General features: G+C 43.4%; 1 long non-coding RNA gene across 2 annotated transcripts in view; it reads left to right on the top strand.

The window, feature by feature from the left end:
• Nucleotides 1-15,182, top strand: part of LOC110950321 (uncharacterized) — a 41,588-nt gene that overhangs the window by 2,694 nt on the left and 23,712 nt on the right. Inside the window, exon 1 of one of the 2 annotated variants that reach the window (XR_002595648.2) lies at nt 1,605-2,006. The exons of the other annotated variant lie outside the window; for it this stretch is intronic. This is a non-coding gene — a long non-coding RNA (uncharacterized LOC110950321). Of the gene's footprint in view, nt 1-1,604; nt 2,007-15,182 lie in introns of those variants that run through there. 2 annotated transcript variants of the gene reach the window in all.

Genomic DNA, 15,182 nt, shown 5'->3' with positions numbered 1-15,182 from the left:
AGTCTGCAATGCAAATCTACCCACTGAATATGCATCAATATTAAAAATAATACGCACACCAGAGCCAACGGCGTCGGAGAATTGAGAATGGCGGAGCGGGTCGTCTCATTACGCATGAACGGTTTTTCCACGCAGGAGCCACGGTTTCCCTTTTTCTCTTCATGTCTTCCCCATCCGTCCCGCTCACATTAAGAAAGCGTCTTGGTAGGACAAAAAACAAAACAAACAACGTTATGTTGGCTTTTAAAAGCGGCAATCAAACACCCAAGAACAGGCTGGGGGGAAATTACTCCGACTGCGGCCGGGCGGACGATGTAGTAAGAGGGATTTGCATATTTTGATGCGCTAATTGCCTTGATGTATTTAAATATGGCTGCACGTAGCTGATATGCTTGTCTACGTCATTGAACGTGCCCTCGCTGTTAAACTAAAACGTGAATCCAGTTGAATCTAATGGATACGCCTGCAATTAGGCAAAAGGGGTGGGGTGGGGGGAGTGTGTGTGTGTGCGTGGACTGGGGGGGGTAAGATGAGAAAGGATGCTTGGATTTGCTTTCTTTTCAGTCACATGGTGATTTTTTGACAAAAGAAACTGAAAATAATCTTAAATTTTTAACAAATAAGAGCAGGTAGCCTGACGCTTTTGGTGCGTAAAATCCATGGAGAAGTGGCACAGAGTTAACGCTCTAACCACTTTTTTTCTTCTAAAAACGTCTAATATTTTAATATATTCCCAAAAAACAACACAAAAAAAGTATGCTAGCACCAAGAGAGTTTTCTGAAGACACGGGCTACTGGTAGGCTACTGACAAGTAGGTCACCTCATTCTAACTTTTTTTAGTGCATATGTGATAAAATTCTCTCATCTTTCTTTTCCCTTTTCTCTCCGGGCTGTGTGCGTGTGTCCAATTTGGGAGGGGACGCGTGCCTGTGTGTGTGTGTGTGTGTGTGTGTGTGTGTGTGTGTGTGTGTGTGTGTGTGTGTGTGTGTGTGTGTCTTATAAGATTACCTCTTATTAGGGTACTGGGAGCAAGGTGAATTCATAAGGCTGGTATAGGCCTGTGTTCTACGCACAGATCCAATCAAAAACACTTGGAGCGAAGTTTAAAGTGTGTGTTTCTCCCCTTCTCTTTCTTTTTTTTTATTATTGACCTCATTCCAGACTTAGTTTGGGAATTGCATGTAGCAAATCACCCCCCCCCCCCCCTCCTCCTCTCTCCTCTGTCTGGAAACCGGTAAATGCGTTCCGTTTGTCAAAGCGTGTTAGCGAAGCGCCTGCAGCAAATTCATTACCGCCCAACTGCGAGGCTCACTTCGCAACCTGGTCAGGGAAGAAGGAGGGAGATGTCCATGCCAAAAAAAAAAAAAAACCCGAACAATGCCGCCTCAGTTCGTGCGTGCAACAAAAGAACCGAGGGAACTTGTTTGAATTTCAGAGCACGTCCTCTTCTCACACAGAAGGATGGACTTTACATCCCCTCCTCCTCACCCCCCCCCTCCCCACCCCCCCCTCCCCTACACACCCCTCCTCATCATCATCATCACCCCCCAATCCCTCCCTCCCTCCCCTCTTCCCTCCTCATCCGACCCCACCATCAACAGGGGGGAAAAAAAACTTGCACACTCTGAGAGCTCAACTGTGCATGCACTTTTTTTTCCTCCTATTTGGTGCTTGTAGACGTTATGGGAAAGTTGTCTCTCTCCCTTCTCCTCCCCATCCCTCCCCTCTATCCTTCTCCTCTCGTCTTGTCATGTGCTCGGGATGTGCTCATGCTTTGCACAGAGAGCAGCTGTAGCACGCCTAATGCAGGTTACAGAGTGTTAGCGGCAATTTTAAAGTCCCCCCCCACCGCCACCCTCCACCCATCTCCGCCGCCACCAAATAATACGGCCGGGATATTGGAGGGGAACGTATACCGCACCACGTACACGCGGAGCCCGCTCTTCCACTCCTGCTTGGGACGCTTTCCTGACCGCTTGCAAGTGATTTGACTCGCCATTAGAAAGTAAGTGCAACTTTTGTCGCCCCTGCTTTAAAGGTTCGCCTTGTGCGTAAAAGTTAAATAGGAAACGTATGGAGACATGCGATTGTGTGTGCTGCTGTTGTCAAGATTTGACGTGGAGTTAGAATTTGTGGAGAGATTCCACTTATTTGAGAAGGAAATGCGAAGTTTGTGACTGTTCCCCCACACTTTCTAATTAGGGCGCACTGATTAGATCTGCATGGCACCTTTTGGAAGCCACTGCCTCAGTCGTGATGATAGATTTTAATAAAGAATGCTGTAATGTTTTAGTTTAAGAGGCGTTTTCACTCATTGTACACACTTTCTACCATTAAGTAAGCTTTCGACTTTTTTTCTGTATCTCTTGATGCGTCTGAGATGATCAGCTTTTGTTTCCTTCAGAGCATCTTGTCAAAGCTGATGCTGCCTGATTTTTATTATTATCATTGTTATTATTAGGCCTGTATAAGGCAAATTTCATTACCGGTGAAGACACTGTTTGTAGATTTAGTTGGCGTGAACTAGACAGTGTGACAAGTGTGATTTCGGGAGAGAAATGTTTGAGACAATTTCAATGAAATGAAAAATAAAAGGACAGACTCGTTTAGATACAGAAACAGCAAATCCTGTAAAATTTGTGAGCTTCGTTTTTCCCCAGTAAGCGGATTGAATTGTTGTGCTAAAACCAGAAGAACCGTCTCACTTTACATTGAATGAATAACGTCACCAAAATCGTCACACAGTGTCTTGAAAACAAAGCGTTCATTGTGCAGTTTTACTTATATATATGCTTTTTACGCACGGAACGCAAAAATGCATCGCTTGTTTAAACAGGAAAGCTATATCAAAAGAATCGCGCCCTGGTGATGTATATTTTTTGAGGGGCTTCTCAGCACTGTATGGCTAACTTTCACGAAAATGCATCCTATTGTGTTTCAAAGGGATCATCAGGTTGTGCGTTTTACAAACGGTGTGCTGTAATTAAAGCCTGGCCTCTGTGTGGGAGGCCTGATCTGAAGCCTTCTTTATCCTAATCAGGTGTGCTTTACAATGTTGATCTTAATGATAGGATGCTAGCCTTTCAGTTTGACATTGAGCAGATTCGCAGGAGATGGACAGAGTGATTGTGGATGTGGAGAACTGGCGACACATTAGAATAAATAAAGAGATCTGTGCGTAAATTAGTGAATTTTGCTTATTTTCTTTATGACATTTGAACAAATCCAGGCAGTTGGCGTGTGTCACAGTAGGTGGAATATGTTGTTTAGAAATATAAGACTGAAGCGTAGGAATATGGATGCAGGAGCTGTGATTGTGAACATTTAAAGAACAAAGTGGTGTGCGTGATCCCTTATTGATTGGCACAGGCCCTGTGACTCATATTTACTCATTAAAACACTTGTGCCCCTCCCACCCACGAAACCAGAGTAAACTTGGGAGACAAAACTGTAGCAGGTGAATAGAACACCTGAAGGAAGAAGAGAGGAGAAAAAAAAGGCTGCTGATGCCAGTGACAAATAATACGGTGTTAATTTGACTCCGCCTGATTGGCTCCTGTCACACACACATCAATGGAGTCAATCACTGTCCGAACTTTATTTTCCTCCCGTATTGGTAGTGTGGTTAATGTGTCCGAACAGAAATCAAAGTTGTGCACCATGTACCTCAAACGCACCGACTAACCTGCAGCTGCATGCTGCTGCGCATGATCCATCACATGTTCCCCTGGTTGTTGTTGTTGACTCAGTTGCAAAAGGTTTTCTGTATTTTTGGGGGTTGTTTTTTTACGCATTTGTGCTGAGCTGTCGGTGAACTACTTCCATATATGTGGGAAAGTGAGCGGGTTAACATCCGCACGGTGCAGCGCTGGGCTTTCTATTGCGGGAGGCGACATTCGCCAGCCTACCTGAACACCATTGTAGTCTCGGATGCGGCGATGGCCAAAAAAAAAGCCCCACTCACACACACGAGAGGCTATGAAGGATTTCGACGCAAAAATCGAGCACGTGAGAGCGATTTAACTCCAGCAGATGTGTGAGAAGGAGGAAAAGCAGTAAGCCAACGGGCGCTGTTATCGCGGATAGGAACGATAGGCTGTAGACAGAAGACGCTCAGGTAGCTCCAGGATGCTCTCCTCTCTGACTTGTTTTTTTTTATTGTTTAATTGATGTTATTTCTGGTGGCATCCTCCATTTAAAAAGCAGCCGAGTCGCTCTGATTCTGTGTAAAAAAATAATAATACAAGCACAGTGTTTCCCTGCCTTCCATTTTCATCCCCTGTGTGAGAAGCAGGCGTGCGGACTGCTCGCTGCAAGGCGGACTTATTCCAGCGCGCTCTGTGTAATGGATGAAGATTGTGCATTGATAGGAGGGAGCATTTGCGATTTTTTTTTTCATGACATCACCGTAGTTACATTGTCGTGGTCCGAGGCCTTTGACCTCACCGGGGTTGGTCCATATTTTGGCCACCCCCAGCCCCCTTTGGGGATGGCCCTTATTCCCCCACTCTTTTCATACTGATCGACCATGCAAGCCTGCAGAACGGACCCTTTGGCTTAGAGTCATCGCTTTTTCTTCTTTTCTTTCTTATTATCTCTCCTTAAGTAGATGCTGGACGGAACGGACAACTTGGCACTCTCTGGCCAAAAAAGAAAAAAAAAAGTAACAAGCTCCTGTCTTCATAATCCGAAACATTTGCGTCGTAATTCCCTGCGCCGTTATTGCACTTTCCACAGGAAACCGGATTTCCCCCCTTCTCTGCCGTGTTTCTTCTCCGCCGGCCTCACAGGATATCTATTGCTACTGCCACAACGACTTAATAGAGGCGAAAGAGCCTTTTGTGGGATTGAAGCTATTTGCATTGCAAATTAGGGCCCCTGTGCAAGGATGACTGCACCTTACCGCGATTTTCAAGGCCTACTTCAACTCAGTAATACTGGTTAATGTCAAGTGAATATGACATTAACACTGGGAATATATATCATTTTTCCGAAGAACTGCCGCCTTTACACCGGGTGTTTAACAGTTCGGGCTGTGCTGTAGTGGCCCTCAACGGCAAAAAGAAGGGAATATAAGGAATATAAAGCTCACTGTGACTTGAGAAAAAGGACACTGATGACTTTTTTTTTGCTAAGTATATTTGACTTCTGAGAAAATGGAAACTTGGGAGACCAGAAGATGAAATGTGCATGTGGATTATGGCTGAAGATTTGGGAAGTGGGTTGTTATCTTTGGTTATCTAGCTGTATGAGTGTTCTGCTCGTCATAAAGCTAGATAACCGAAAGTAAAAACTACTTCCAGACTCGTCGAGGACTTTTGGACCACATATTCCTACTCACTTTTGCCATGGACCTGAGATTGTAAAAGTTAATTGGCTTTGAATTGCTTTTTAGTTTTGATTTGTTTTTTGTTTTTTTTTTGTAATTTTCTCTCCCTGTAAGGTGCGTTTAAGTTTAGAAGTTTTCACCAGGAAAAGTCAGCATTGTTCCTTCACTTCTCCTAATTTAATTAATAAGGTTTGCAGAGATGTACATTGTTGGTGCGTAATCGTGCATATATATATATATATATATATATATATATACATACACACACACACTGAACTTGACTTCAGGCCACAAATTGCACGTTACTTCCATGTGATTTGGAAGTTCTGCTTAATCTGACTTGGAAAATGTCCACACAGGCTCATCGGGATCATTTAATGCCAATGAGAGAGTGACATTTGGAGCTTCTGAATGTAGAAATCCACGTGTGCGTCTCCATCATGCTTCTTATTTCAGCATGATCGAGTCCGGCCAGGAAACGGCGCTGGCATTCCAAACAGTGATAATTAGGACGTATACTGAGCTGACAAAAAAATTGAGAGAGGGAGAGAGAGGAGAGGAGAAGGAGGGAGGTGACAGAGGAAAGAGGGAGGGAGGGAGTGAGGGGATTGGGGAGATGTGTGTGTGTGTGTGTGTGTGTGTGTGTGTGTGTGTGTGTGTGTGTGTGTGTGTGTGTGTGTGTGTGTGTGTGTGTGTGTGTGTGTGTGTGTTGGGGGGTCGGGCCTGCTTAATTGATTCCGTTAACCGCAGTGCAGGAGATGTGAACGACTGGACGATCCCATTCCCACGCTCGGTGGGGCAAGTGGCAATGCCATGCCCGGGCCCAATATGACAGACAGCGCCGTGAGGGCCTGCATGGGGGCCTGGGGTGAGGGAGTGTGTGTGTGTGTGTGTGTGTGTGTGTGGGGGGGGGGGGGTGGGGGGTGGGGGGAGGGGGGGCTACTGGGAGGGGAGGAGGAGGTGGGGGGGACGACAGGGGTCATGAAAAGACGTCAAGTGCACCAGACTCATCTGCATCCCCAAAGAAAGAGGCGACGTTTTTCCCAGCCCCAGCCGACTCGGGCGCTCCCTTAAAAAACTTGGAGTAGTAACGGTCCTGAATGCGTGCATGTCTGCGCCAATTGTGCTGATAATGAGGATTTTTTTTTTTTTTTTTTTTTTGGGGGGGGGGGGGGTCGTTATCTTAAAACTATGCGGGTTACGCATGTGAAAGGGATGTGCAGCAACTCTGTAACCCTGCGTGGCCTCTACTTGAACGCGCAAGTCCGGGCGAGAGGAGTCCGAATTCTCCTGAGAATAAGCAGCAGCGCAGATAATGTTGCATAAAGCAGTCTGGGCCGTTTGAATAGATGACATCTCCGTGCATTGTTTGCATTTGAACTTGACCATGAATGTTGGGAGCACACTGGGCTTTTTGCTGGCACAGGTGAAATTGTGGGACGGCACCTCAGAGTTAATTGAATATATTAAATGGAATAGGACTTTTCCTCCTTGGATTAATTAAAAAAAAAAACTACATTTACAAAGAATGCATCTTTGAGTACAATAAAATAAGAGTAAAATATGAAGTTTTTCTCCTACAGTTCAGTGTTACAGAGCTTTTTCAACACACACACACACACACACGTAGAGGTGTCAGGTGTAGGATTGCTTCCTCTGTAGACCACGTGTTCCAAACATGCGTAATTGTTTAAATGACACCCGAGACTATTCCAGATTTAATCTGATCTCCATTCACTGCACTCTCACTGAAAGTGTGACCTGTAAATTTCCAGCCTTTAAAACATCCGATTAACTTATAGTTCAAGTTCAACATATGTCCAGAAATTTGCTTTTTTTTTTTTTTTTTGCATCCAGGGATTATTCACGTGCAGTGTTTAACAGTAGCACAGTGGCTGAATTCAGCAGCGCCGTTGCTGAAAAGGTCTCTTGCAGACTTTCTCACACCGTCAGACAAAACTAGTCTCTTGTTCCCGACCCCTGTCAAAGAAGCCATACAATACCATGTCGTTTGCCCGAAAGAAATTTGAGAACACAATTTGGACCGAGCAGCAGTGAATAAAACAAGTCTTATTGTCCTCGGTTAAGTCGATTGAAATCGCCGTCCGGCTTTATGAAAGAGAACACTGTTTTTTTAAAGTCTGAGGGACGCACTAAATGTCAACTCAGAGGAGGAGGAGGGAAACTTAGGGTCTATAACTAAGTCACCACATCATGTCATTAACTACTGCAGAGCATCACAGTGTGCTTCTCCTAGTAGTTTTTTTTTTTAAACTTTGTTGTTTCTTTGAACAATTGGTTCATTTTATGAGTTTCAAATTTAAAATCCAAGCAAGTTACTGAGACTAAATGTGCTCTCCTTCAGACTTAGTGTACTTTAAGGTTTTATAGATTATGTAGTATGCCACTCATTAACACACACACACACACACACACATACACATACACACACACACACACACATATATATATATATATATATATATATATATATATATATATATATATAAATAAGTCAATAGATTTGCAATGCAGTGCTGAGATGTACTACTACCAGGAGAGAGCAGCATCAGGTCTCCAACAGTTGCAAATCACACTTGCATGCATCTCCATTGTTTTTGAGCCTCTGGACTGCATGGAGGAGAGATGCAGTATGATTGGCAATGATTTGCATGGTGTTCACGGCTGTAAATCTGACTAATTTGGTTCACAGTAGTGCTTTCTGTGAACCCTGACAACCACTGCTGTCATGAGTCCTAAAAATAATGAACTGCATTCTCTAACCGCGATGATGACTTGGTCCCCATCTAAATTTCACATTTACCTGATAGTGTCAAGGTGCATTTCTATTCTCCTTCCTCTCATGTCTTTATAAATTAGGCAGAATTGCATCTTCTAGTGTGAGTTGGACAAAAGTATGCTTTTTTAAATAATATTTATGGAAGTGTTTCTGCTGCCATACAAGCATGTTGCTGCTGAAAAAGAAAGGTCCTGTAATTCATTTCCATAGCACCATGTATATACGTATATACACATATATATATATATATATGTGTGTGTGTGTGTGTGTGTGCATATGTAATTGCATGATTTGACTATGCACGTAGAAATGGGTGGTGACAGTCCACCTACTACCTTAAACAGTAAATGAAGGCTACGGGTTTCGCTGTGCCCTCCACTGCAGCCATTGTTGTCACGTGATTTGTTGAGTAACAACACCATGACGACTATGGAAGGGGTTTTCATATTCATTGGATGAGCAATCAGCATATTTTATGTGAGTGTGTCTGCTGTTTTTATGCGATCCCTCTGTGCCTCTGTGCTATGTATGGCAGATGCAGTAGCAGGTTTATCAGCCCAGGGTCATTTTTGTGCCAGACAAAGGATGTGAACGTAGACATCACACAGGTGCCATTTATTACTATATGTGTTGCATGGCTGCATCTTTTTTTTTGTTATTCATTGTGGCCAATGCTGTCATATTGTTTCACAATAACAAAGTGGTTAGATATATGGGCTTCCTATACAAACACGAAAAGCTTTTGTATTACAAGCTACAATGAAGTATCATTTGCAGTAAGAGCTAGTTACAGTCAAAACTACTTTATCCAGGTCGACAGAGCAGGATTATTTTTATTCTGCTGAGGCTTGTGATAGGGCAAAAGGTTCCATGTGCATCTACATGTATATGTCTGTGTTTGCATTTTTGGTTTTCCTGCCTCTACGATTAACTGACCCAGGCCGCTTGGAAAGCTATGAGGCTACTACAATCATGTTGATGAAAGGGAACAATAGCTGTGTCTCAGTCAACAACGTCTGTCTGTCTGGCTTGGGCCATGTCTCACTCTTTTTGTGTGTGCGTGTGTGTCTCTTGGACATGAACTTGAACTTGAGACAGGCAGCCAGACACCATCTGTGCACCAGGGGTAATGAATTCAGTGCATTCATGGCGGTGGAGCAAGCCTAGGCCACCACCACCCATTGACGAGCAGATGACCCCTATAGTCTGAGTTAGCTCTTCATCACTAATAGAATTCAACAATACCAGCTGGTATAGGGGAGTTTATTTTGGCTGTTTTCCTAAAGACAAATGGGAGCAGTGCTGTGCCTGTAGTGCTGGAGCTTACGTGTGCAGTACGCATGCTTGTATGTATCTGTAGGGCTGTCAGTGTCCGAGTATGTTTGCATGAAGCCCGCCGTGTTATCCTGTTTATCTTTGTCTCACCATATAGGTTATGCAAATTAATTGACGTGCACCCTTTCCCTTCCCATACACTTATCCCATCCCCAGTAAAGCACAGGCCTGCTATTTTAACAACACAGCCATGCTGAATTTATTGCCTTGATAATTGAATAGGCCAGTTCAGTATTTCCCCTGATAAAGGGTAGTAAGTGAATGAGGCATAAACCTTAAACAAGCCAGGCACACTGTGAATTCCTGCAGGCCCTTCTTCTCCTACTCCTCCTTCTCTTCCTCCAGCTCGAGCTTCTGTCACAATCACAAGCACGCGCACACACACACACACACACACACACACACACACACACACGGACGCATGCGCACACACAATAAGGCTTTTCCCTCTGGTTGGTGTCGCCACGGCAACGGTAGGTGAGATCACCTTGCGCATGGCAGCATCAGTCCCTGCCAATGCAGGACAGGTTCCTGGTTTCTGTGAGTGTGTGTGTGTGTGTGTAGAGTGTTATATGCAAGAAAGCAGAATACCACCCACTCCTTACCTCCGTGGCTTAATATAGACAAATATGTTAGTGTTCGGCGAAAGGCACATGCACTAGTTAATTTGTTTACTTCAAGGTTCTCTTTTTTGCTCCATAAACTGAAGTCATAGTGTTAATGTAACTCCTGAGTACACTGTGAATCTGAGAGCCTGGGGTGTATACATATGTATATATATCAGACAAAACAGAGTCTGAGATTATACACTGGTGTTTTACACACATGACAGTGCGCACAAACACTCAAAAGGTGTCACTGCCTTCAATAATGTTGTCACCACCCATTAACAAGGATCTGATCGACCTCCCTCCATAACAGACCAGCCAGTAATAACTTGCCAATAATCCACTGAGGAATGTCATGGCTCGGCCCTTTTTAATGACATCATGCATGGCCACTTGAGCGTCTTGTGGGGAGCAGCGGGCATGCTGTGCTCTGCCACACTGTATGGCTGGCCCTCCCCTTCAGCTCACTGCGTGGATAAGCATGGCCGACATGTTAGTCTGGCACCTTACTTATATGTACTGTCAAAACTGTGTTCCATACGTAACAGAACGGGATTGTGTTAGATTTATATTGCCTGCAAAGTGTAGGTTTGCTGTTGTCTGGCATAATGAGATTATTCAGCTCCTGTGGTATTACAAAAATGTCTTTAGTACAAAATGTGTAATTATATGCGTCTAAGAAGTACATTGTCAAACTTTGACAGTTTTACCACTTAGTGAATTTCAGAGCCTAGGACTAAAATGAGATCCAGAAAATAATGCTATCATGACACAGCTGCTTCAAAACTAATGTTATGATTATCTGTAGAGTCAGCTGATTGAAAATTGGAATCTTGCTTCCTTTAACCATCAGGCTGACATTGATCATTTAATAGGCAGGCCAAAATTTGGTTGACCCGTCAAATTAATTCTGCTAACATCTTAATTTTGCTGAAAATTGACTTAATAATCTAAAATCAATAGTGTGCAATAGTTGCAATAATTCTACATTTTTGAATATTTTGTGACGGAGTCTAGTCACTATATACCAGAATGTCTCAATCTATAGGCAAGAAAGGCAAATAAAGGCACAGGAGGAGAATTCGATAAGAGTCAAACCAGCCCACAGAGCTGTGTAGACGGCTTGATAAGAGGTGGATAATGAACCGTTTTATTCTATGAAACTATGTATAATTATAAACTTTAACACAGTGGCCATTGGACTCAATGACTTTTTCTGTGCTACATGTAAAATGTGTATGCATAGTTTGCTAAATGATGCTGTATAATGTAAGCAGTGTTGTGTGTGGTGATAATGTTTGTAATATGCCAAAACTGAATATGAAGACAACCAACTAGTACAATATACTTTGAGCCTCATAGCTGCATGATTAGATATCAGTATTGTAGCCGCAGCAGCAGTGCACAAATAAGGCTGTGTGCACGAATGCTATTTTTGCTCTACAAGTCTAAAGCTGGCTGTCAGCCTGTCTTCTAGGATATCTGTGCTCTGCTGGCTTTTGATTATGCAAATACTATGCACTATAAATGAATTAGTATACTTGCATCCGAAATATGCTCCCTCGAAGATGAAAGGATGTAAATAATACATTTTGTGTCTCTGCATTATTCATTCTCTTTTAATTACAAACACCATTCTCAGTCTCCGCCTGTTATATGCACTTCTCTGTATTTAAGTGGTCTGGATGTTTTTTTATTTTACGATGTTTGCTATATGTACATCCACGATCTGGCACTATCGAAGGTACTTGTTTCCAAATTGTAATACTAATTGTTGGTCGCTGTATTCGCTCTCAGTTTCCCATTATTAAACTCCAAACACTATCAACGTAATGCAGTTTCCATAACTTAATCTGCTTTTATTGTTGAGCTGGTAATTAATGCCCGAACAAGCCCTGACTCTGCATAACGCGACGCTTCTGTATTCACTGTCCGAGACAGAATGAGAGAATTTCTTTTTTCATGTTATGCATAATCACATCTGTATTATGGAGCATTTCATAAGAAGGGAGGGGCTTCAGAAAACATTAAATAAGCATAAATACCGTAGACGTGCCTCGACTACAATTAAAATATGCCTATCTTTCTGCTCTTCGCAAAGCATATGGCATTGAGGCCCGGATACAATTTGAATACGACGAATCGTTTGAAAAATATATGCTGTTCGGCAATTAAATTATATGGGCACTTGGACTAGGGAGCCAGTACCAGTGCATATGGAATAGAGAGCAGTAGTTGCTACGCTCGCATTAGCATCTGGCCCTTTTATGTAAATTTGATGAGAAAGGACTCATGCATATACGCCAGGGCTGGGGTGTACTCGCCTAATATCCTTATTAGAGAGGGGTGAATTAAATATTTATTAGGGGGGCTAAGGGTGAGGAAAGAGGGGGGGCTGTCCTGTGTTGTCGTGAGGACCTGAGGTGGAAGAAGGGGGAAAGGGAGGAGGAGATTGGCTTTCTGTACGAGTGTCTCTCTCTGCCTCAAGGTGCCACCATCTTAAGGCGTTTGGCAGCAGTGAGAGTGTGGGGAGGGTAGACCTAAAATGTCCGCTGGCATAGACACGCGCACGCATACACATTAATACAAATTTCGGTGCAGTTTGCGGACAGGACGGAGATCTGAAAGTCAATTATTCAATTACCGGCGGCGGCGGCTTTGCATGCTGAGCATTTCATTTGCATGTATTAATTCCTTCGATTACTGTCACTTAGAAAATCGACCTGTGTGTAGCTTTGCATTGCAGGTCGTTTATTGTGTACGAGCGCTAATACTCGCACCTCGGCCATCAGAGCTCAACTAATATTTGCCAATATTTAGAGAAGTGCAATTTCTCACGCCTGTGTCTTTTAATCCCAAGAAACAATTAATGCATTTGCCTTCGTTGAGTTCTGTTTGATAAAACACTATAAAGGGACACACAAAGTATTTCTATATGGAAATATTTTAAAGCTATGTGCTTATATAGAGTATTAAACAGTCCATTGAAATATTTGATTGCCATGATTTTCAAGTGTTTGCCACTTTAAAGTTCCACACATAATGGAGATGAAATTGCCTGTGTGATACACACTGGATATGTCACAGAAGTACCAGGAAAAAGACGAAGCATTTTAGCGTTTATGAACAGCTACTGATAATATTTCCTCTGTTTTTTTGAGACTATTGATGACGCTTAAAGCTGTTACACCAAAAACGACAATACAAATGCTACAGAGATGAGAAAGGAAGTCGGTAGCAATATTGCCAGTTTATGTAAATCGCAGCTATACTGTTCTCCCTATCATTTTCTGTCTCCTCTGTTACTCGCTCTCGTTGTCACACACACACACACACACACACACACACACACACACACACACACACACACACACACACACACACACACACACACACACACACACACACACACACACACACACACACACACTCAAGCTGACCTCTCCTATCTGTTAATTATCATAAATGTGCTTAGTGAGGTGGCATACACACGGGCACGGACACACACACACACACACACACACTGTTCAGTGAGATACAGACACAGCATTAGCATTCCCTTTCATCGTGAAGTGCTCCTGAGCATGAAAAAGAATGTGCAGGAAATTATTCAAGAAGAATTATACCACACATCATCCCCAGTTTTCAGGCCCCGACACGCACACACACACACACACAAAGAGATACATACACACACATACAGAGGCATACACCCCTTATATATGCGGTTCACCATTTGAGTAAAGTGTTGTTATCGGAGGTATTTGATTCATGTTGCAATTTAGGATTTTAGTTTAAATGGCTCGATGTGTAAATTTGTTTCTGTAGATACATGTGTATTTCCGAGTGCATATTCATCTGGAAGTCATCGTGTCCGTGCACTACGATTGCGTGTGTGAGTACGTGGAATTAGGTGTGTGTGTGTGTATCGTGTGTCCTTGCATAGTTAGCCTGTTGTCCCCCTTTTTTATATGCATAAAGTACATACACAATATCAGCTGTTCCCCTTCCCTACCTCCCTGTTTCCTCTGATGAGTGGTACGCCCCGGCGTGCTGCCAATGAAGGGAGAATAATTAAACGGCTGTGAGTTTGAGCCTGGCGTTGGCTAATGGATTGTTACTGAGAGGAAATGAGACAGGCAGCATGGGGGAGCTGGGTGGTAAAGCAGACCTCGACTATGGATAATGAAACACTGTAAGCCATCGGGGTGGAGGGAAGACACACCTCTCATAAAAGGAAATGCTTTTGTTGTGTGACTACTTCCTTTTGTCATATAGGTAGGTGCAGGTGGCAAGTAGTCACACGATGTGAGGGAAGCATTCTCGGTACGGCATCACTTAAGTGGACATGCATGCGGTTGCTCCAATTTTAAATGAAATACACTCGGTTTAAAATTGGAGCAGCTCACTTAAACATAATTTTTATTTTCCCACCTACATTAATCCTTGTGGGGCTTAGAGAAATTCCTCTTTATGTTATCTCATGTTGCCTGTGTATGTGTGCATGTGTGTGATACACGTTCGCAATTCACATTACATATAGGATCATATGCATCCTCCTTTAAAGAAAGCATGAGGTTGATTCCTGGCACTGTTGTTGCCAGTTTAGCCTCCCCCCCCACCCACCCAACTACACACATGTAGGCTCGAAGCGCGGTTGTGGTGGCGGGGATGGTGAGGAGGGGGGAGAGTGAGGAGCGCAGGAGGGAGATAGAGGAGTAGGAGGGAGATGGGATGAGACAAGCCACACAAGCCGCAAAGGGAACGGGGTGAAGGTGGAGGGAGGAGGGTGGGGGAGCGGTGTATAGTTACCCTAAACTCTGCCGTAGGGCTGGAAACACGCACGGACACACGCACGCACACACACACCGGTTTGTCACACAACCGCAAGAAACATCAGAAACATGTAGAACATTGCAGTGGGGAGTATGACAGTATGCCTTGTACGAAGATAACCTAATTGTTTTTGCTGCTCATTCCCACAACTTGTGAAATGTTAATTGAATTCAGAGGTTGGTGTGTCGTTCGGGATCCTTGAGTCCAATGTATTTTTTGAAGCTTGTTTTTAATGGAATAAAAACTCTAATAAATATCGAGACGTAATTCACA

This window comes from Acanthochromis polyacanthus, chromosome 7, assembly GCF_021347895.1.
Source record: "Acanthochromis polyacanthus isolate Apoly-LR-REF ecotype Palm Island chromosome 7, KAUST_Apoly_ChrSc, whole genome shotgun sequence".
NCBI classification, from domain to species: domain Eukaryota; kingdom Metazoa; phylum Chordata; class Actinopteri; family Pomacentridae; genus Acanthochromis; species Acanthochromis polyacanthus.
The sequence above is the reverse complement of the archived record's forward strand: the minus strand, read 5'-3'. Positions and strand labels throughout refer to the sequence as shown.